Source organism: Hyalella azteca, unplaced genomic scaffold (assembly GCF_000764305.2).
Source record: "Hyalella azteca isolate HAZT.00-mixed unplaced genomic scaffold, Hazt_2.0.2 contig13457, whole genome shotgun sequence".
Classification (NCBI taxonomy): domain Eukaryota; kingdom Metazoa; phylum Arthropoda; class Malacostraca; order Amphipoda; family Hyalellidae; genus Hyalella; species Hyalella azteca.
In genome coordinates this window covers 1,282,263-1,306,125 of record NW_025943380.1, presented here as the reverse complement: position 1 = coordinate 1,306,125, position 23,863 = coordinate 1,282,263, and the positions used below count along the sequence as shown (strand labels likewise).

At 38.7% G+C, this 23,863-nt stretch overlaps 1 protein-coding gene across 1 annotated transcript in view; it reads right to left on the bottom strand.

Moving 5' to 3' along the window:
• LOC108672500 (MOXD1 homolog 2) overlaps positions 1-23,521 on the bottom strand; it is a 77,000-nt gene extending 53,479 nt beyond the window's left edge. Inside the window, exon 1 of the mRNA XM_018160176.2 lies at positions 23,066-23,521. The gene's annotated coding sequence lies outside the window, so the exon portion shown is untranslated. The remainder of the gene's footprint in view (positions 1-23,065) is intronic.
• Positions 23,522-23,863: the final 342 nt, after the last annotated feature.

Sequence of the window (23,863 nt, the reverse complement as noted above, 5' to 3'; positions counted from 1 at the left end):
AATACCTAGCGCCCTTCGTCAAAATGACTTCAGAAAAGTACCCGTTCAGCATGAGATTCCGGAGAAAGTTTTAATCATAATTGCGAGCTTAAAAAAACTTAAGTTCATGGAAGCGGTTAAAAATAAGCCAGACAAACATAGCAAGAAACCCAAATAAGGGCTTATAAATAGAGAGCTCTGGCTAGGGCCAATGTGACCGCAAGGTGCGCCTGAGGCCAAACAGTAATTATGGCTTAGATTTTATGTGTTCAGGATGAACTGCCTTAAGCGCAGCATCGAGACGCGCGTTCCTTATGATTGCATGAAATATTTCATAAATAATGACTGGAAAATTATGATAATTTATCGCAATAGGTCACATTTGACTGCGTACAAGTACTTTTAATTGCACACCATGAGTCTGACGATTAAGTGTGATAAATATTATTGCGAGATTTAGGTAGTGCGAATCACTTGAATTTCTAGTTCTTTAATTTTGTAATGTGTCAGTCCGTTTATTTGGAAAGCTATATTTTTCCGGCTGAATATTAACTCATGATTATTTTGTTAACAATTATTCATAAGATATCGAATTTTAACAGAACAGATTATACAGAATTAATGAAATTAACGAAATAAGAAAAAAGTTTTGGGAACTACGGCGTAAAAAACAGCAGAATTATGCCAGCAGTTGTAGCATCGGAATGCTATTAGTAAGGGAAGAGATTATTTATATACGATATATCAACGTAAGGACGCTAATCAAAATGAGTGTCCGAGTATAGCAGTGGACTATGTAATTATCAAGTAACGTATGTTGGAACAGTAATAAATACAATTCCAATAACAGTTTCAGAAGCATCAAACACTTGGTTAGCGTATACCTATGTAAATAAACATCGATTAAAGGAAGGAAGATCCTTAATAACAGAATTTTATAAGCGCTTATGAGCAGCAAAAGCAGCAACATCGACGGCACAACAGCAGCAACATCGACGGATTAACCGCAACAAGAGTAGCACCAGTAACGGCACAACAGCAACAAGAGCAGCAGCAGCAGCAACGGCACAACAACAACAAGAGCAGCAGCAGCAACGGCACAACAGCAACAACAACAGCAGCTGTAACGGCGCAACAACAACAAGAGCAGCAACATCAACGAATCAACCGCAACAAGAGTAGCACCAGTAACGGCACAACAGCAACAGCAGCAGCAGCAACGGCACAACAGCAACAACAGCAGCAGCAGCAGCAGTAACGGCACAACAGCAACAACAGCAACAGCAACGGCACAACAACAACAACAACAACAACAGCAACGGCACAACAACAACAACAACAACAGCAACGGCACAACAACAACAACAGCAGCAACGTCACAACAGCTCAACAACAGCAGCAGTAACGACACAACAGCAACAACAGCAGCAGTAACGGCACAACAGCAACAGCAGCAGCAGTAACGGCACAACAGCAACAACAACAGCAGTAACGGCACAACAGCAACAACAACAGCAGCAGTAACGACACAACAGCAACAACAGCAGCAGTAACAGCACAACAACAACAACAACAACAGCAGTAACGGCACAACAGCAACAGCAGCAGCAGCAGACCAGGTGTAGTCAACAAACAGGATTGGCCGTATGAAGGCAGCAGCAGCAGCTGCTTCCTCAAGAGCATCTATAAGCGTAGCGCGATGCTCCAATATAAATAACAGCTTGGACATTGAACAGCTCATGAGAACTATGAATAACACGCAGAAATGTGGATAACTAAACATCAAATTATATCGTAAACTGAGTGCGTACTGAAATCGTGCAAGATTGTTCTTCTATGAAAGTTCTAAATTAAATTAATATTTTTCTATTAGTATATATACGGCACGAGTGAAGCAAATCACTGGTTGCCGGAATGTAAAAAATAATGGATTTTTTCACCTTTATCGTCTAGGCGTTCATTTAACAAGGTGACTTAGTAGTCAAACTAGCAAAGAGGAAAAACTTTACGACAGAGTGCACGAAAAAATTTAACGGTTGTGGAAAAAATGCTTCGAAAACTTGAAGTGCAACTGTACTGAAGTTTCTTAAAATTTATAGTTACACACACAGGGAGAAGATGGACCCGAGAACAGTTCAACACACAAATAATATTTTTAGACTTAAAATTTATAGTTACACACACAGAGAAGATAGACCCGAGAACAGTTCAACGCACAAATAATATTTTTAGAAAATGAACTCGCAGATATTCCAGTTTAGTTTCATAATTGGACGACTCCACGATGATACACTCGGGCTGAGAGGACGAACGAAGCCATGACGGATGTCGGGCGCTGAACGGACGCTCCATCCTTCAGCCGCGGCTTACGCTCAGCAGGAGCTGCCATGGCTGCATTTCTGCAGACGGTCTGGGTCTGAATTCCGAGGTCTGAATAAACGCTTGAGGTCTGACTACCGAGGTCTGAATAGACACGCGAGGTCTGACTATACTGGGGTCTGAATTCCGAGGTCTGAATAAACGCTTGAGGTCTGACTACCGAGGTCTCAATAGACGCGCGAGGTCTGACTATACTGGGGTCTGAATTCCGAGGTCTGAATAGACGCGCGAGGTCTGACTACTGGGGCCTGAATTCCGAGGTCTGAATAAACGCACAAGGTCTGACTACTGGGGCCTGAATTCCGAGGTCTGAATAAACGCTTGAGGTCTGACTACCGAGGTCTGATAAAGCACGTACATTTGATGGCGCGAGGTCTGTAATAGCCAAGGTCTGAACTAACAGAGGTCTTTATTAGCAGGGGTCTAAATTGCTTAGGTCTTAATTAACCGATCAGGTGTGACACTCATCTGTTCTTTATCTGCCGTGACTCTCCGGGCTCTGAATTCATATCGTACTTAAGCTGTGCAAGTTAGTTGAACTAATAAGCCCGCGAGAAGTTCAGTTTTTAGTTTACTTTTTTTTTGAGCGGTGTAAATTTACAACGAGATTCAAATATATAAAAGATATAAAATAATTCGATAACCCGATACAAATTAAGAGAGAAAATTTTATCGCTAATAATAAATTCATTTGAAATTCGTAAGAAAAAATTTATTTCTGGTCCCTCAATTCTACATAGGTACGTAAGTCACTCCAGCATGCACAGATTTAGAAGAAATCTCACAAATGCAGATCAAATTCGCTTTCGTATTATTGCATTATTCGTACTGATATTTTTTGTTAGCCGCGACAGCTCGAAAGGAAGAAGTTTTTGCAAGGCACGCGTGCAGCTGAGGGCGGCAGCTGCATTGCATCGCAATTCAGAGCAAAATATGAGACAAAAAGAAGCATCCGCACCTGCCTTGTGGTTGACAAAGCATGACGGTTGAGGCAATCGCCTGCTAATTGACGACCAACACGAATAGGTAAAACGTTCAGGTATATCTGCCTGGTCAATAGTATAGGTATTCTACGACTGTCCACAAAGTAGCTCACAAAATCTGGTAATCGTCGACCAACAAGAATAAGTAAAACGTGCAGCTACATCTGCCTGGTCAATAGTATAGGTATTCTACGACTGTCCACAAAGTAGCTCACAAAATCTGGCAATCGTCGACCAACAAGAATAAGTAAAACCTGCAGCTACATCTGCCTGGTCGATCGTATAGGTATTCTACGACTGTCCACAAAGTAGCTCAAAAAATGAATGCAGGTGCTTGTGATTAATTTATTCTTCATGAGTTATACAGCGAGCATTAGAAAAACTATAACCTTCTCCTGCCTCGATCAATTGCCGTTCGCGGAAGGTCTTTGAACGTAAATTCTTGATCAGGAAAAATCATAGCGCACGTCTCTGTACTCTGACAAAGGCAGCGTTGCGTCTCGAGTCTCGTATCTACGAACGACCGACAGCATCTTTCTTCGGGTTCGTGACCGCTAGTGATGGATTCCAGCGGCGAGTAATCTAAATATTATCTCGGCGAGCGGGGAAAGCCATCTTGTTCACCATCGAGCGGCTGTTGCTCCGGGTTCCCTTTTAAGGAACACATTCTATTGGGTGCCGGAATACCTTGATCCGGTGATTGATAAATTAATGGATAGAAGAGACAATTAAACACTGTTGAAAGTGGAATTTATCGATAATGTTTCTGACGAAGAACGGGTATAAATTCTTTCTATAAAATTTTTACTTGAAGAACGTGAAAAAATTCGAGAGTATTGAGGTGGCTCTCACATGGTCACATTTGAATGATATATTATCAGCTGATTTATTTGGAAATACTGTACATGATTACACTTCCATTCACGATCATTATAGAAGCAAGATGACTGCGATCAATCACATTCATTTCAAGTCAGCTTACTTACACACATAATATCATCGCAATTTATCTCGATAAAGTTTCTTCATGGCTGCTACAGTTGGACTGATTTTCGATCAAGTTCTCGGTGAAAATCAAGTCACAATCCTCCCCATTTCAAGCACTACCATCGAAATATCAGGTCGCCAGGCAGACTTGTAATCAAGATCAGTCGAGTTAACCCCACTCACTTTGAAAGTAAGTAGTGACAGGCGTGTCCTCGACCCCGCGGTTGTGGAGGTGAAGATCTCAGTCGTCTGGGGATCTCAGGTTCCAGTGTCCTGTACAAACGCCTATTTAAATGATCACTTTCTTGCGAGGCGGTGCGAGGTGCGACCAGCAAGCGCTGCTTTTATACATTTTAAGAAGAGAGTTACGCTGGCTTTGTGCGGTGTGAAGGGACGGATAGTCATCGCAACGAGCAGACAATATGGGGCGAGAGAAAGCTCCAGGCTCGCCCTCACCAGTAACAGGTGTTGTTGAATATGATTGCGTATAGTCAACAATTATTGAAAAAAAACTGTACAGTGTACATTCTATTTATTTTTTGATTGATCCCTTTTATGTGATTTCTTTACACGTGATCACATAGGAAAAATTGCTCAAAATATTGAATACCTCTCATAACATAGAGCTGCAATTTTGGAAGACTTTTTCATGCAAAATTTAAATTTAAGAAAGTTTACTTCTCGAATGTAATTATACTAATAGAAAGGTGTTTAAGCGAGTTATTTAAACTTAAGCTGATTTTGCGGTGGATGAGTGATCAAACTGTTGGTATTAAATATCAAAATTCATATAACGAACATATTATATTATTATTTAATATAATATTATGATATATATTAAGAATATTATTATTTAATATTTAATAAATATTAGTATATTGTATATAGTGAATATTAAACGATTTTTCTAACAACTTCCTCGATCAGATAAAAACCATTCAATGAAGACGATGAACGGAGGGAGGGTTGATCATGTAAACTACCTAATGCTCATGTCTTCTGCGTACGTGATGTGGTTGGGTACATCTTAATAGATCTTATGAAGGCGAGTTTGTGAAGGAATGCTCTTCATTATCAGTGGCAACACAAGAGAGGCGGCAATGATCGAGTCTGTTCAGTGTTCAGTGTTTGCAACACACTGACGCCTCTGTGCTTCTAAGCTGCACTTCCTCTATCATAAACCATCAACTCATCGCGAAGAGAAAATAAATTAACCATGTAACTTATGATCAAGCAAATTATTATGGAATTTGCATACCCTTCCGCTCATTAATTTGTTTTATTATAAATTCTTGTTTTATTTCCAGGGTAATATCTACATAATGACATAATATAAGAACAAAGAGACTAGTGCATTTTCTGACTTAAAAGCACGCCGGATATCATTAACAAATTTTGGTTTCATTTAAATGTGCTTTCATCGCCATAAAAGACTCAAGATCTAAAAGCTTACTAGTAAAAACCTTAGAAAAAAGCACTGATAATAAGTAACCGATTTTTGTGCAATATTCACGCACATGTTCGTTCAGCTGCACAATCATGCAATATTTACAAATGTACACAGATACCCACGCAATCAGCATTCAACAGTCACAAGGAAACATTCACTAGCGACAAAGCAACATTCATGAATGTATTCATTTATTCATGTGATGCTTGATGGAGAGGTTAAAATTAAAGTTAGATGAGAGCGACGACGTAGGTTCGAGGCATCAAAGGTAGCTCGTTAATGCAATTATACGAGCTAAACGTGGATGATATTGCGTCGCTTCATATTGCTGCTGCAAACTGGAAAATATTCGCACCAAAACATGGCAAAACGAGCAGGGTTGTTTAAAAATTTTTCGCTTTAGTAATATTCATTGCCTGAATGCGAAGATATTACATATGTTAAAAATAATGACCGTTTTAGAATAGTTTTAAGTTCTAGATGAGTACAATGGGATTGAAATTAAGTTAAAGGAAAGGTCCATTACACTTTATTGTCATCAAATGACGGAAGCCTATCGCACGACGCGTCGTTGCGTTGAATAAATTAAATTCATTTGCGTATCATCTGTTTTATTTAAACTATTCGAATGTCAAACGAACTGCATCAGAACATTTCCGAAATTTAGACATTTTAAATGTTGAATGTGCGAGCCAAATCAGCGAATGGACGGATTATAGTTAGTTGTATTAAGTGTAATAAACATTTGAATGAAACCAGCCTGAGCAAATGCCACTGATTCAGAACTGATATTCACTGATACCAACAAGCAGAGAGCGCAGTCAACTCGTTTTCGAATAGGTAGAATAATGTAAAGTACCTAAACTGTTTAATAAAGAATCGGAGAGAATGAAATTATAGACGGTCGACAAACTGATGATGGGGCGCTATATAGGGGCAAAGAACCCTAGACTTGAGGTAAAGTAATCCATGAGGGTAATGTATCAAGTTTAGAGGGTAATGTATGGGCAAGAGTTTCAATTTAAAATGGTTATTGTTGCATGACGTATAGGGCCACAAGGTGAAAAAGTTTAGGATCCTCTAATCTAGACGCATACACACCGAACTCTCAAGTGCACCGCAGCAGCTGCAACTGCACTCGAGAGTCCCCAACTGAGATTGCTTCAAGTGCCTCTTTTTGAGCGCAGATAAATAGCTTTCCTTCAGTCCCTGCTCTTAGGCAGGCTGTGAAGCCAACACTTATGAATGTAAGTAACGATGAGAGGATGACCTAATTTCAAATAATTTGGTAAAATCAAGTAGATGAAACTGTTCGGTCGTATGAATGTCATTTCACACTAACAATTAGCGCGTATATGAGTGGATACATAGAAGATCGGTTTTAATTTTAGTTAGAAAATTCTTGAATAGAATGATATATTTTCAATAATTGTGTCGCTATGCCTTATGGTGCATGTCCGGCCTGATATTGCCATGAATGGTATTTTCGCTGTGTTGAGGTTGCGAGCAATTCTCGTGGAAAATATTCACATTTGCTCGATCCGATAACTGCGATCACGCATATTAGCCTAAATAACTTTTGAAGCCATAATACTCATACATAACGGTAATTTACACGAACCGGTTAATATTTTTTAGATTGGATATTTGAAAGGCTTATTCCAGAGCACAAATCAGACAGAAACACGAGTGTACGTAGGCTCAGATCCGTACAGAGGAAGCCGCTCCAGAGTGCGTCGGCAAAATTAACCTGGAGCAAACATCACTGGACGCTGTAAAACACCTGCCGTGAACCACCCGACCGAGACAAAAAAATGTGTACCTATATATTTTCCTGCGCACTATATGGCGGCCATGAGAGCTCAGTTGTAGATTTGGGATATCGTATGATTTTATATCTAGTAACTTCTTAAGGAATGTAAAATGATCATGTCACAAAATGAAAATGGGAGTAAATGTTCAGTAGGAGGCAGAAAACATAATTAAAGTGTTTTTTTTTTTAATTTACGTACGTAATGACTTTGTTCATGTCTTCAAAATTCTAGACGAGAGATCAACTTTGACGATAGGCCTTGATAAAAAATTTACGATTTAATCATTTATTTGCAGCAACAAAAACAAAATAAGACTAGGATAAAATGATTACTATTGAATTTTGCACGTTAAAAAAATTGTTAAAAATAATTTTCTCACTAGTTTTATCAACAATAAAAATTCATTGATAATTTGATAGTCATCTTTCCATCATTTATAATGGCAAGCCAGAAGTTCAGACGTCGAGCAGGGCGCCTCAGCAAGGTTATTGAGCGCCAGCAATTCAATTAAGTTTTTTTCCCTAGAGACCTTATCAGTATTTAAATATGATCATTACACACAGAGAAAGATAATAGAACACTATGAATATAATAAGGAACTTATGTTATTTTCATTCAAAAATAAAAATTAACCAACCATAACTGAGATGGTGGCAACAATTTTTGAACATGTCTCGGGACGGTCCTGGAGCTAGAACTAGAAGTGCAAGGCCGACTGGGTCACTGCGGCTCTGATAATCATCTTGGTATATGCAGTGTTCGAACAGGACCTTGCCGCGACACACCTTTGTTCGGCGAGGAGATACAGCTCACTTCACACCAGTGAAAACTCTCAGAAACACAAATTTACCACACATTACAACTACAAACATGGGGGTCTCTTGTAAAAATGAGACCGTGGAACCACACATTATATATACAACTACAAATACTGGGGGTCTCTTGTAAAAATGAGACCGGGGAACCACAGATTACAACAACAAAAACTTCATCTAAGTTACTCTAATCATATAACTTCCTTTTAAGTACGTAAGTCATATGTACGGAAAAAATATAGGTAACCCACTTTGCAACGATGAAAATGTTTAACAACAAGATTTATATAGCAGCTACCTTTACAACCATGAAAAACTTGAGAAGTAATAATTACGACGAACTATCATATCACTCTACAACATTTAACGTGTTCATACAAAATTTACAACATTTGACGCATGATGATTGTTTTGCATTTTATGAATGGTAGATCCACAATGAACGATAGATCAATGTAATATTGTACATAGTAATTTCAGAAACTATGTACACAACAATAATTTGAATTTCCAAGTTTTAAATGATACCAGAAAGTTGGATAGAGACAAGAAATGATTCCTCGTACATGGGGCAATGATATGATAATGATATATATAACGATAATGTAGGTCATTATCTCACTCTTAAAGTAACACATGAATCATCAAGCTTCCGTCTACTGAACTTTAGTATTATGGTCTCTAGGTACGAATAGCTTTGGCGACGTTAATATGTAACCGCAGACAAAGAGTTAAGAAATCATCGCAATTCTGAGACCCAAGATCTGAGAGACGCGGCGTAGAATTGCTATGCGCTCCGTGACGCAATAGGTCAGGTTAAGCTGCCAGGCATCGTAGTGTCAAATATTTGTTATATACAACGCGATAACGTAGATTGGAACTAAAAACGTAAGAAAACTTCCTATAAAAAGCGAAAACGTGGGCAGGCACAAAACTAAAACAGGAATAAGTAGGCAGCTGAAATTTAAGACCTCAAAATTTTTGCTCTCTGATACATGAAAACCTGACAAAAAGAAATTAGATACAATTCCCTAACAACAGATATTCGTAACAAGAGGAATCAGGCCACAACTATAGTGCGTATTAATTGCAAACAAGTGTGTTACTTAACTATATAGATGCGTTGAAAATAAGTTCGATATGATATCGGGCCTTCGCACGATACCGTATCGCTGTAATAAGCCTCACATCAATTGACACTAAAACAAGGGCCCCCTCTCCATCGCAGTGTTGGCGACCGCAAGTGAATTGCTGAATTAAATAACCTGCACTCAGCTAAACACGGTCCGTTGAAGTTTCAATCTATTCAGCCCATGTCAGATCAACGCGAGATAAATCCAATCTTTAAAGATCTCCCTAAAACATTATTACCTACTCACGTTAAGCATGAACTGTATGAAGAGTTGAATGGGGTAGGTACATTCAGAACTTTAAAAAATTTTTAGCCCTCAATGAATTTACCGTACTTCAATTTATGACAGCATGAAACGATAAAAATTAGCCTGGCGACAAGCATCATTGCATATTATTCTAAAAAATATCAGAAGATAATTAATTTAACGTGTCAAAGCGGAGTCCTATGATTCATGCTAAATATAAGACAGAAAATGGAGTTACTCGGCAGTACTGCAGTAGGTCGAGGTCATAAGTAACTTCAACGAGCGTGCCCAAATAGGTCATAAATATCAAATGGGATAACGGAAACCTGAAAAGCACGCGTCACCTGCGTTCTGAATTTAACCTGGTCTGTGAGCTGTTCCACACAAAGGAAGCATTTGCAGGTCACCTGCAGCCACAGCATCAGCAGCGGCGGTCGCTGTTGCAAGAATATCCTCGTCGCAACCGCATGAAATGCTTATATCTTACGCGAGGTATAGCGGACCAGCATGTTACAAGGAAATCCTCCTAGAGGCAAAACGCCTCAATTTGCTGGGACAAGACGACTGAGTGAAGGCAGCAAGCGAGCCTTTGAGTGAGAGGAACACACAAGACGCCGGGTGCTCCAAATAAAACCAGTAGAAAGGCAAATTTAATTAGAATGATTGCCGAGTCTGTTTGAGGGAAACGTCGCCTCGGCGGCTATATGAGATGAGAGCCGCGCTTTCTGCTGCCGTGAAGCCAAGCGTTCCTTGAACTACGAACACTTCACGTAATACGCGATAGTCTCTCAAATTGAGAAATATCGCGTGTAATAACTTTTGAAGAGTGAAGACGTGAAAAAGGAAGACGACTGGGTAAATACTTATAATTGTGAAATTTTTCCCTAATAATATAATAATAAAAAGAATTTAAATGTTAGTGCTGAGCAGATTTTATTCGTCGTCGGGTACGTGGTTTGAACTCGAACAGAAAGTACTATTAGATTTCATCTCATGTAAAACAATAAGCTCAGGTATGGATACAAATGAAAAATCTGCAAACGAAAAAATCTAAATGGTAAATCAATACAACATGCGAAAGATAATTCCAGAAAACAACTTTCATGTGTTCCGGAGTGTAGCACAGAATTTCGCTGAGTATAGCAAAAACTGGACAGTACTTTGCGAAGTAATCATGTTCTTTCAGTGTTTGTAGCCGGGAACGCCATTTAATATTTTCCTGTGACTTTCTCTCGAATGAGAATCAAACAAACCTAGTGGAATACCAAAGATTTCCTTGAAATGAAAAAAGCGTTGATCAAAGACTTCGTCGGACAGACTGTCCTATTAAAAACAATCGGCTGGCGTTGTCTATAAGGCCGACAACGTGAGGCTACAGAAAGAAATACGAGACAAGCCAAGCTTCCAATCAAAGTTCAAAAGGTTTCTTTGGCAAAGAAGAACGTGACTTAGAATAGACGGAAGCCACCCAAGGCCAGCGATATCAATAGAGAGCGATACACGGTACTGTCGGGCACCCGCTGAGCTGCGACGTCTTATCAAGTGACCCGGTCTGATACGCGATACCAACCAGCAACCTGAACCTCCCTCGTGGTCTGCTCCCAGGGTGCGATTTAGCCCACCCACCCACTCAGGTATGGGTACGCAAGACGCTGCGTCATTCATGTTATGCAATCCGGAACTTGAGAGACGCGGATGCTTCAGCAATATTTTTCAGTAATAAGTAACAGTGGTATCTTTAAAATATTCAACGAGCAGCCTAAAAACTTGAAATTTTTACCGATAGTTGGATTGGCAAGTAAAATCTCTTTGAGAGTTAATCCTCATTAAAAATTCTGAGGACTATTAACATATCTAAAACAATAAAATAATCCAATTGTTGCGCACCGTTGCCACAAATTCTAAATAATTAGCCCCATATAACAAATTTAAGGCAACCACCATTGGGAAGGAAATTTCACGCCCTCGTTGACTTGGAGGCCCAAAACGCATACCCAAAACAAGTGGCTCAGCTCCCACAATGAGGCGACTGAAGGGATGCCGACTATTAGGAAGCTCAGGCCCATCCATCAGGTTTGTGGCGCACGGGACGAGACACAACAAAGGCAGATGCAAGGAGCCAGTTTAGGTTCGGTCATTTCTGCGGCCACACACGGCATCTTCGAGAGATGCCCGCAACGATCCTTGGCATATTCTTATCTTGAACTTCTTTTTTGTTGCCCTATGAATTCTTCGTCAATGACAAGGCAAGAAATACAAAGAAATAAATGGAAGAAAAACTCAACTCTTCCAGCTCATTTACCTTCAGAGCAGCAGCAGTCGCCAATGCACCACGAAATGTAATAATAGTGAGTTTACGATTTTGCCCCAAAAAGAATCACACCCTGGTACAATTTTTGCACGATTTTAAGTTATTGACATACAAAGCCGATTCCTAAAATGTTATGCAGTAGATCATTTGGCGACAAAAGCGTCATCATTAGAAAATTAAATGAGCATAGTAACAAAGGCACGGAGGAAGTGATTGTCAACGTTTTTTTTAACATATGCAGGCTGAATCATTCATCTTAGGGACTTCACGGTGGCGCGGAGAAAAATTTTTGCGGATTTGAAGGAGGAAACTGAGTTACGGGTGGATGAATAGAAGAGGTGTTCATTAGGCTAATGTGCTGTGACGTGTCTGAAGAATTCCCAGCAATAATGACATTTGAAATTGAAGAGTCACCAAAAAGTACAGTTTTAAAATGTTACTTTCTACAATACGCACGCTCTGAACAAAGGTAAAACCTAAGTATCCAGAGATAAAATGCATCTCGAGCTGTAATTCAAAGTGTCCATGTACCCGGAACTGATCCTTCAGTATTCAATATATGTAATCTTCATTGTTCGCTCAAGCATCACTGACAGTCTGTTTGCCATAACATCAGCTTATCTTTAAGTCATCTTCATTAAAAATAATTTTACTTATAACTTTAAAAAAAACGTAAACATTTCGAGTTTAGTTGTTAATTAGTTTACATTCTTAACTCGATAAATATTAACAGGAGAATAATTTAGGAGTTCATTTACTTGCATAACATCTACGTACTTTGAGAGAACGCAATAATGACTTAAACTATGCCTTTCGATACGCTCTTCAAGTAGGAAAAATAAAGACGACTAAAGATAAATAAGGTAATACAAAACTAAGATAAATGATGTTTGTAGTAGGCTACTTCACATACATCGTAAAGTTATCATGTATATATATGTTTATCACATATTTTTCAGTTTCTTCATGAGATCAATAAGAAAAATCCAAATTAACCAAAAAGATGAGTTGAAATATAGTACAACATGAGGAGTGCCTGCAGGTTCAGTCGCTAAAATAGCTCAGGATCGATGAGTCTCAAGTGAGGCGCGGGTCGCAACGTGTCTAAAAATAACGTTAAATGATGTCTGCGAATTATCCCGATAAGTTAAATTGATCGAAGAAAATCAAAAAAGAAAATCAAAAATTAAAAACTCTGAAGCAGTAGCAGTGCAAATTAAATAAAAGCCGTGGTGCGGAAATCGTTTCAACAATTAAGGGTAAATTAAATGGCTTCATTGGGATGACGAAGAACTGCAGAAAATCCCATTGCACAGGCATTTCTTAGCTATAAAATAAGACACTTCCTCTCTCATGTTATAGATAAAAGCGCCGATGGTTCACATGCACAAAATTTCTGAAGACATAATTATATAAGAATAATATTTCCGGCCATTCAGATGTCGTACATTTCTTCTTATCCTCGTCTCGTTATAAATCGCATTATATCCCACAAGCTACAGTCCGATTTACACAGATGCGACAAAGCACATGTCCTCTACGCTTCATGCAAGCCAGTCAATGGAATCCATAATTCCAGTCAATGGAACCCAAATTCCGGCCGTGAGTCTCTGTCGCAACAAAGCCCGGCCGTACCGAAGATCCCGAAGCACCACTGATCCCGAGCATCTGTCTTTGATCTCATCCAATATGCCGATAGATCAATGGGCAGGATACCAAATACACAGTTGGACTTCAGAGCAGAGCCGGTGCTGTCGGAGCGAGCAACTTGTGTGTAAGTAACACGACTCACATGCATAAAATTCGTGAGCATGTCTATACATGCACGCAACTCGTGCGCATGTCAGGACATGCATATATACAACTCGTGCGCGTGTCAATACAGGCACGTATGTCAATGCATGCACACAACTCGTGCGCGTGTCAATACAGGCACGTATGTCAATGCATGCACACAACTCGTGCGCGTGTCAATACAGGCACGCATGCCAATGCATGCACACAACTCGTGCGCGTGTCAATACAGGCACGCATGCCAATGCATGCACACAACTCGTGCGCATGTCAACACATGCACGCAACTCGTGCGCATGTCAACACATGCACGCAACTCGTGCGCATGTCAATACATGTATACAACTCGTGCGCATGTTAATGCATGCACGTAACTCGTGCGCATGTCACTATTAACACAGAAGGCATGCAACAAGGACCCATCAAAATGGCAATGCACGATCAGGACAAACAAACAAGCTAAACATGCATAGAAATGCTTTGAGCGAAGACTACGCGCACTCGTGCGCTGTTGTAGCTACGATAGGTACCCATTAAGTCATACGCAGACATTTGCCATTTGAATTTTTGTACCATGCGTAAAAATAGCAGATTACACAAACTGCGATTTGAAAAAATAAACATGTTTTGAGGCATCAAAGCTGAAACACGCATTGGCGTCTCTAATCATACGCAGGCATTTGCCATTTGAAATTTTGTACCATGCGTAAAAATGGCAGATAACACAAACTGCGATTTGAAAATAAATAAACATGTTTTGAGGCAAACACGCATTGGCGTCTCTAAGTTCGGTTAGCAGTCGTCAGGCGCTAGTTCAGAACAACTGACAAAAGCGGTGGCCAAGCAAGGAATAGATGAACAATTTGCGTGCGTATAATTGCAGACCATTGGCACGAACGTAGGTGGCATCATATATTCTTCGGCATGAAATTGAAGGTTTCACAAATGTTCCACACACATTGCTAATCTATCTCTGTTCGAGCCGCTGTGATGAGCTATTGATTAAAGGCTGAGATTTTTGGAGAATGGGACAATGGCGAATGTCATTGGCGACATTATGGAAAAGCTGAATAAAATTTTGAGATATAATAATCATGGTTTCGTGTTTACAGATTACTATGAACAGTAAACAGAATTTATTTTGTGAAGAGACGAAGGAATTTAATCAAGAGATTCGTTATGGTAAAACTGAAGTTATTCTCAACTATATGCAATTAGCATTTCGTAGAAGATACTGGAGAGTGAGGGAACTTTCAACTCATTCTACTTCCCACATCTAAGACATCGGGTCGAATGTGATAACCGAGGTCACGATCAGCGAACAAGTAGAGGGTCGGAAGATGCTTCCCATGCCCTGGAAGCTGCTCTTGCGCTCGGCAATTTTTCCAGTCATCTCTTACCTGCTCTGCTCGAGAAGCGCTTCGCTTCATCTCGCCCGCCCCACCGGATCGACCGACCGCCCGACCTCTTACCTGGATCGTCTCGCCCGCCCGACCGATCGCCCGACCTCTTGCCTGGATCGTAGAACAGAGAAAAAAAGCTGCCTCCACCGCACTAGTTGGCAGCCGCACCGCATTCCGCGTCCGCACTCGCAGCGAGACTTAAACTACCTAAGACTTCATTCAATGGAATGTAAACTCCTTGAAAATTTACGCATTTTTTAACATGTAGAAGAATTACGGCTGAATCCTAAAATATGTCTGAATGCTCGGACGAATGATGGTGCATGCCAGTTTAGTTACTGTAATAATATGACGTATACGCAGAACGAAAAAGAGTACGTCATCATAAATAAAAAATAACCGAATTGTTTGTTTAAAAAAAATCATTGTAGTTGCGTCATAGCCTGATTTAATGTGATCCATATCAAAAAAGTGTGCAAAAAGTATCCGACACAGAGGAAAAACTTCATTTAAGTAAAGCATATGCAACAAAATTACATAAATAAGCACAACATACGGTAAACAACTACTAATCTACAATAGGTAGTACACTATCTGTACTAATGTAAATTTACATGGGAACTGCGAATATCATATCAAAACAACAATACCATTAAATGTTGACTTACTAATTGCAATTTTGTAAAAGTTAAGGTCCAAAATAATTAAGTTTTTCCCTTTGCGTCGGATACTTTGTGCACCCATGCACTGTCTGTCATCACTGATGTCACTATGAGCAGTGATATATACATGTATGTTCAAGAAGAAATATATACCACAAGAAGAAAATATAATTGAAAGGAAAAATCACAAACATATATAATTGTATTGTGCCGTTGATGCACTTAATGGACCGAAATAACTGAATTATTTTTGTTTTCGAAAGCATATAAAGTGATTTTGTTCTTCATGGCGGCTCAATTACAAAAGAAGATCGAGTAGTAGAACTGAGCAAAACATTTAAAGTTATCGCTGAACCTGTTGAAATTCTAACGGGATATATAGATTTAAGCAGGAAAAGTCCCTTGAAAAATCGATCGATATTGTAGCCTAGGCGATGTAAACAATTGAGTAAAACATTTTATTGGAGTATATTTCTTGGCAAAACCAAACAGCATTAGTGCACGATTATTATAAACCGTAAAAACTTGGCTGTTGAGTCAATACAAGCTATCCCACTTCGAACAACAATAACGAATTATTTTAGATAAAATTTAGTGAAGACGACGACCAGTTCCCACGCACAACACAACATTCATGCAAGCTAAGCGCGGTATTTGGAATACCTACTCCAGGAGCGAGAGAAGGACCGAGGCCGAGCAATGAACGCATTTTACCAGCAGTTCAGGTCGACCTCACTGATCGAGTTCGGCAAACCCCTACAATGTCTCCCTCGCTCCCTCCTTAAGATATAACTCAGAAAAACACGTCACTGGGAACTCGAGACCCACGGAGACCTTGACAACATTTCGTGAAGATCGGATCGCATCCGGGCACACGAGTTTCATAGCCACGTAACTTAGCAAGGGAAGCGAGGGGGGGCGTGTTTAGAGGAATGCGAAACATGACATCGAGAAGTGATAAATGATGATCATCAGTAGGAAGTTTTAATCTCATCGAGTGAACGCTAAGAGGAGTAACACAGTTGACCCTACCCCATCCCTAGCAGGTATCCTTAGGATGCCACACACCACCACACAGGCACGCAAAACAGGCGCCGTACTGGAGGTTCATATCATCGCGGGCATTTCCTAGTGCTCTGCTCCAGATTCTAATCTTTTTACCTCACCTTGGAGTAAAATCATTCATCTTAATAAATAAAGTTTAAATATCAATAAATTATAGTTTTTTATTTAATCTAGATGCTCCGAATAGGTGAAACAAGAGAATCATAGCTCACTAAGCGGCGAGCGTAGCAGACAGGCTTGAACTGTAGACGTCGTAGGTAGGTTGGCAAGTAAGAAGGCCAGACCGCCGTCAAATTACCTGGCCGAGCATCCGCTCCCAACAGCGGCCGGTGGCCGAGAAAAACTCGCCTGCACGGGATACCTCCAGCAGCTAGGAGGCTAGGGAAAAAAATCCAGCTCCCAGCAACGTGTCTTCATCGGACTGCTGATGCATCGTTAGCTGCGCCATCAGTGACACTAAAGGCAATGCGGTGATGAGGCTCACAAATGCGAGAATTTGATCTTGACGACGCTGCGGCTAGGGCGAATAAAAGTTAACGGCGACATCGGAAATGATACCTTGCAATTTATAAATACCTTATTGAACATTAATATGTTGCTTACTAAGAAACAGACGATTGCTTTGTAGGCATAAGAAAAATTTTAAATTGAAATTGAAATTAGACTTTTGGTTTGATTTGTAAGTGCAAAAGGTAATGTTTCCAAGGAACATTTTATTCCATTTGTACAACATTTTGAATAGATTGAATTCGTTACCAAGTAAAACGGGTGTTTGTATTGCTTATAATTGACGTTTGGGAATTATTATTTTATGCAGCCAGCAGAACAGTAGGTACAGAAGACAGAAACTGAGTTATACACGATGCATCTAAACATTTTTATGTTCGTAAATTTAGAATTTTTCGTCCTGATTGAATATGAATAAAATACGCATAGAACTCAAATTTTGAGATCCTTAAAAAACGCATAATAAATTGAACATTAGAAAATAACTGCTAGTGCAAAAGGAGGGAAAACAAATTTCGTATTACGGATTATACCTAATTTGAGAGGCCCCTTGAATAAAAACATGCAAATTTCAGCAGAAAATGGCGCAGTCGAAGAACGAAAATAAAATAAATAAAGAAATAGATAACTAATTTTACATAAAAGTCATAAATAAACTAGATGCAGGCTCACATATTGCAAATGTTTAATGGAATTGCTTTAAATTTTGTAAGAACCACAGCATCTAATTTTGCACAGTATTTTTCAAAAACATCCGCCCCTCATAGAAAGCTTAACTGCGAAAAAATCTTACTTTAGCACGCTGCGATAGGGTGCACGGTGCACGGTGCATAGTACACAATGCATAGTGCATGGTGCACAGTGCACAGTGCATGGTGCAGCGGGGTGTTAAAAGCTTTTTAATGCCAATGGAAATGAGAGACTCTCGTCTTAAATCCCCCCAAGATAACATCGATGGTCAGAGCAGAAATAATCCTGCAGGATGCGGCTCAGACACATCGGTGTCGGCAACGCGAATAAAAAGAGACGCCAGTTGACAGTTGTGTGGAGCCGTTGACAGAAGGTGACAGTTGGGAAGAGGTTGAGCCGTTGACAGAAGGTGGTAGTTGTGTACGTCGAGCCGTTGACAGAAGGTGGCAGTTGTGTGGAGCCGTTGACAGAAGGTGGCAGTTGTGTGGAGGCTGAGCCGTTGACAGAAGGTGGCAGTTGTTTGGAGGCAGAGCCGTTGACAGAAGGTGGCAGTTNAGATGTGTATAAGAGACAGGTTGTGTACGTGGAGCCGTTGACAGAAGGTGGCAGTTGTGTACGTGGAGCCGTTGACAGAAAGTGGCAGTTGTTTGGAGCCGTTGACAGTGGGTGACAGTTGTGTAGAGCCGTTGACAGCAGGTGACAGTTGTGTGGAGCCGTTGACAGCAGTTGACAGTTGTGTGCTCCGAAGACTGGACGCATGACAAGCAAGAGAATCCGACGTAATATTGGACGTTCTTATTTAATGTATTTATTTTCCCTGTTAGACTCGAGCTACTTCGCAACTTGCGACTTCACATCCGCTGTGATGGATGAGTAGATGTTATTGTTTATAATATATAACATACTATTAAATAGAGAGACAATTTCATAAAATTAACACCGAGTAAACTTTGAGGGCATTAGTTTTCCAAACTTTACAGCAAATGACACAATTATATGTAATCACCGATAATAAAAACCGTTCAAAGAAGTTCCAAATTAGTTTTTGTACGAATATAAGCGAGGAAAATGTATGTTATGTATCGAATTCAACAAAAGCTGTGATAGAATTACACGCCTGATCAGATTATCAAAGCTTATTCATAGGACGCTACCCGAGAGGCCCTGGTATCTCATTGGCTTTGGTGGCAAACCACCAGCGAAGAAAACTCGAACGGAATTGACGAAGAAAGAAAATAATGAACAGCTTTTGGGGAGAATCCATACATTCTTCCACATCACGAATTTGAGGTTTCAGTGAAAAAACTACTGCAATAGAATTCGATTTACCCGAGATCACTACTGAACTGATTTGTGACTTTCAAAATGGATACCGGGTTATATGTATGTAATAATATTAAATCGAGTTTACTTTGAAAATTTTCGTACGAATACTTCTTTGGTCGAGTAATTTATTTAGGAAAACCGTCGACCGTTGCAACCAAAAACGTAAGCAAATTAAATCAAATTAAAGTATTTATCATCAATTAAATCATTTAAATAATTTCAAATAATATATTCCTTTAAAAACATATTAATATTTCATTACATGAGAAAACAATTACCTTCATAACTTGTAACAATATTTGAACAAAGTAATAATTCGCTAACTCATTTCCAGTATGCAAATCAGAAGATAAACTTACCAGCCAATGAAGCCAGGATATAAATCAGAAGACCAAAGTCCCAGCGCTCAGGCTACGAATTTCTGGCCATGTTTCTTAACCGAGCGACGCGTATGTTTTCCTTTGAGCGTGTCAGAAAATTTCCCTTAATTAGGTAAGGTAAGAATTCACGATAACCACAGCGCGGCCTACACTATGTAGGCCTAAACACACAATTCCGCTCGTCTAATGCATCCAAAGTTCAATGACTAAATAGAAGATATCAACTAAACAAACTGGGGGTATCTGCGTATTCTCTGATATGATAAGAAAGCGATAAATATGATGATGAGTACAATCGTTTTAAAAAGAAAGAGAATTTCCCTAAAAAATCAAGCTTCAAAAATTCTTAGGTTAGTTATTAATCATGTGCTGTAAAGTCAAATATGTGGCTGACTGCAGGTTGAAGAGTACCTTTAATTAGCGGCTAACACAATTTCACTACAATGTATAATTTGATGTAATAATAGGTTTATAAAGTATGTATTAAGCCTGATTGACATTTAAAATCAGCTAATGCTGAACTGAAGATATTGATAGTTTGGCGAAACTTAATAATTTCAACCATGGGTCGCAAGTTTTTGCCCAATGAATTATGATTAAAAAATAAATAAACTTCGAGCCGAGAAAATTTCTGCTGACATGCATGCAGCCAACTGCAGATGACGCCATGATTGATGTCATTTAATAAATTTTTGAAATTGAGCATCATAAGTCCAAAGCAACTAAGAAGAGTAATAATTTCAATGTAAAATAGCATTTTTGTTACTAAATAATTTCATGTGAACAAAGGTTAATAATTTATATCGTACCGTTTGAATTCGAGTACAATCTCGATATCATATGCTTATCTAAACGAAGAAGCTTTGATGTAAATCACAAGAAGATTTCTAGAACCGTTCAGATATTTTCTTGATACAAAAATTCTCCTTCCATACCATCATAAAATGTTTTCACGAACTGCTCAATGTCTCTGAGATTTTAAACTTCAGTCTCAAAATCTTCATAGTTATGAGCAAGAATATCGAGATTACGGCTTCAACTTTGAAGCTAATCAAAAACCAATTACAGCCCAGTGTTTCAGAGTCATACGGATGGATGAGCACGTTAAAAGTCTTCAATTAGAGTTGTTGACAGCAAAACCGATCGTCATAAAAACCTAACGCAGTTTCTGAGTCTTACTACACTAGACGGTCGGGAAAAAACCGCGTTCAAAACCGACCGTGTGAGTAGACCTAAAATTCAATAAACATCCAGGGTCGATGAAACAATGGGAGAAAGATTCTCTTCGTAACCTACGAACCACTGCTGCGGAAACCATCTCTGGACAAATAGGATAGAAGTTAAGATAACTATCTCTGGACAAATATCTGAACTTCTATTAAATTAAAAAACAAAGCTCATGATGAAAAAAGCAATCAGGAAGGTAAACAAGAATTTACCCAACAATAAGGCCATTGACGTCAAATTTTTCGGATCTAATGGGAGATAAAAAATTTGGTATGCCTGTATTTGGTGTGCCCACACAATAGATCCGTTGATTTATTGTGTTCGACGTTGTCCGATTGTTTCTGATAGGTAATTCATTATTGGTCCAGAGTTCCCGACCGTGAAGAATGCAGAAAAATGACTGATATAATATGGTACCTGATATAGCACGGCATCTGATATAATGCTGCATCTGATATAATGCTGCATCTGATATAATGCGGCATCTGATATAATGCGGCATCTGATATAATGCAGCATCTGATATAATGCGGCATCTGATATACCTAATGCGGCATCTGATATAATGCAGCATCTGATATAATGCGGCATCTGATATAATGCAGCATCTGATATAATGCAGCATCTGATATAATGCGGCATCTGATATAATGCAAGATCTGATATAATGCAACATCTGATATAATGCAGCATCTGATATAATGCAGCATCTGATATAATGCAACATCTGATATAATGCAGCATCTGATATAATGCGGCATCTGATCATATAATGATCAAATGCACGACGTTCAGTAGTACGAAGAGAGCAGAAAAAAATCATTTTGCACAACGAATTGTTAGTGTTTGCCGATCATAATAAAAAGAAAATATATTTAGTTTAATGTGTAAAAATTACGAAACATTCAAGCTAGAAAAATTAGAAAATTGCTTACATTTGTAATCACCCATGATTTTTTTAATGAAAATATATAATGACATTATTAATAAACTCTTTATCATTACCTACTAAACTCTTTAATAGAGTATTAGTACTCAGATAATATCAAATGCCGTCATTTCGCAAATGACATCATAAGGTATTATCCAATAAACATAAATAAAACGAAGAACCACTCCGTATCTCATTCTGTGCACGTGTGTTTGAACGAAAACATGAATTGTGTTTACCAATATGCATATACGATCTAAACTCTACTAATTTCTGTCAGATCAGATCGAGAAGTAGAGAATATAGGCTCGATATGAACTTTTATAAGGAGACACCAGAAAGAACATCGAACTAAACTTCACATGGCTAATTTCCTAAAAATATTATATAGGGAATACCAACGACAGAGCTATCCGAAATGAAAATTATAATTAAATGTTAATATCGTTTAAATTGAGATCAAACCAATCGTTTCACCAAGAATGAGATCGAGTGCCAGAGCAGCAAACTACAAGATGTCTGACGTTAAACATCAACAAACAATAAAGTCTAATAAACTTTAATTTGATGAACCAAGTTTTATTTTTGCGTTGATTCAACGTCAGATGTTAAACTTAAGTCTTGACCACAAAGGCAGAGTTTCAAGAATAAACTCAGAAAAATAAATTTTCACTTTGTCCAAATAACGACACATCATCCGTTCGTAGCAGACATACTTCGATTTGCCATGCCAAAATGAGTCAGGATGATCTAAACCCGCGCAAAATATTGGACAATTTCCAATGAAAATCGCTATTTTGACAATATCTCAGTCATTTTTTCAGAAATAGTCGGACGAGCCGAACGTGACATGCGTGCGTCTGGGGCGACGCTACGGAACGCGCCTGAAACCCGAAGCAAACTGTGTCGTTCACCAAAAGAATAATAATAATAGCAATAATAATAATAATAACATGGATAAATGCAACAAAAGTTGTACTTACTTTGACGAAGATGAATATTAGTTTCGATGACGGAGCTTTTTGTGGAACCAATTTTTCTGAAATTATTTCCAATTTCTTGTCAGCACAATACATCAACAAAAAGCAACTTTAGTTAGAACAAGAAATTTTATTTTAGTTTTTTAAGCACGAGGCGCAATACAACACGTTTTCAGCGATCTATTTAATACGCCTGCTCTGAAATTAATACTTGAAATAGTATAATTGCACGGATAAGTGAAAAGCTAATTAATGTTTGTTCCAGGTCATTACAATTATGAAGGCGCGATCAGTAATTAGTAATTAAGATATTCTGAGATTTCAGAATATCATATCATTATTGTACACCATATAGATTCAACATAGCATTTCCTGGCAAAGATATAATACAATAGGAACAAATGATCACTAAGCGAAATAATCGATCGAATGGACCGTTGCTATGAATTTGTACTGATAGACTGTAATAACCATTATTAGATTAGTATAAGTGAAAAATTTAAAAAATTTAGAATTAGTGGAAAATTTAGACCAGTACCGGTATGTGATGCAATCTACTAACATTATTTAATTTTTGGCGATCGCACTGATTATTATGGATTATTAAAGTTGGATTATTATGAATGAAAACGTAATAATTTTATGAATCACCGTTTTACTAATTGCGAAGGCTGAAGTGGTGCTAATAATTTCACTTTTATCGAATAAACTTGACCTATGTTATGTAGGGACAATGTTCGAATGCACATGGAGATCGAGCGGGAACTCGAAATCTCAGACAAATATCTTAGGCTCGTAGAT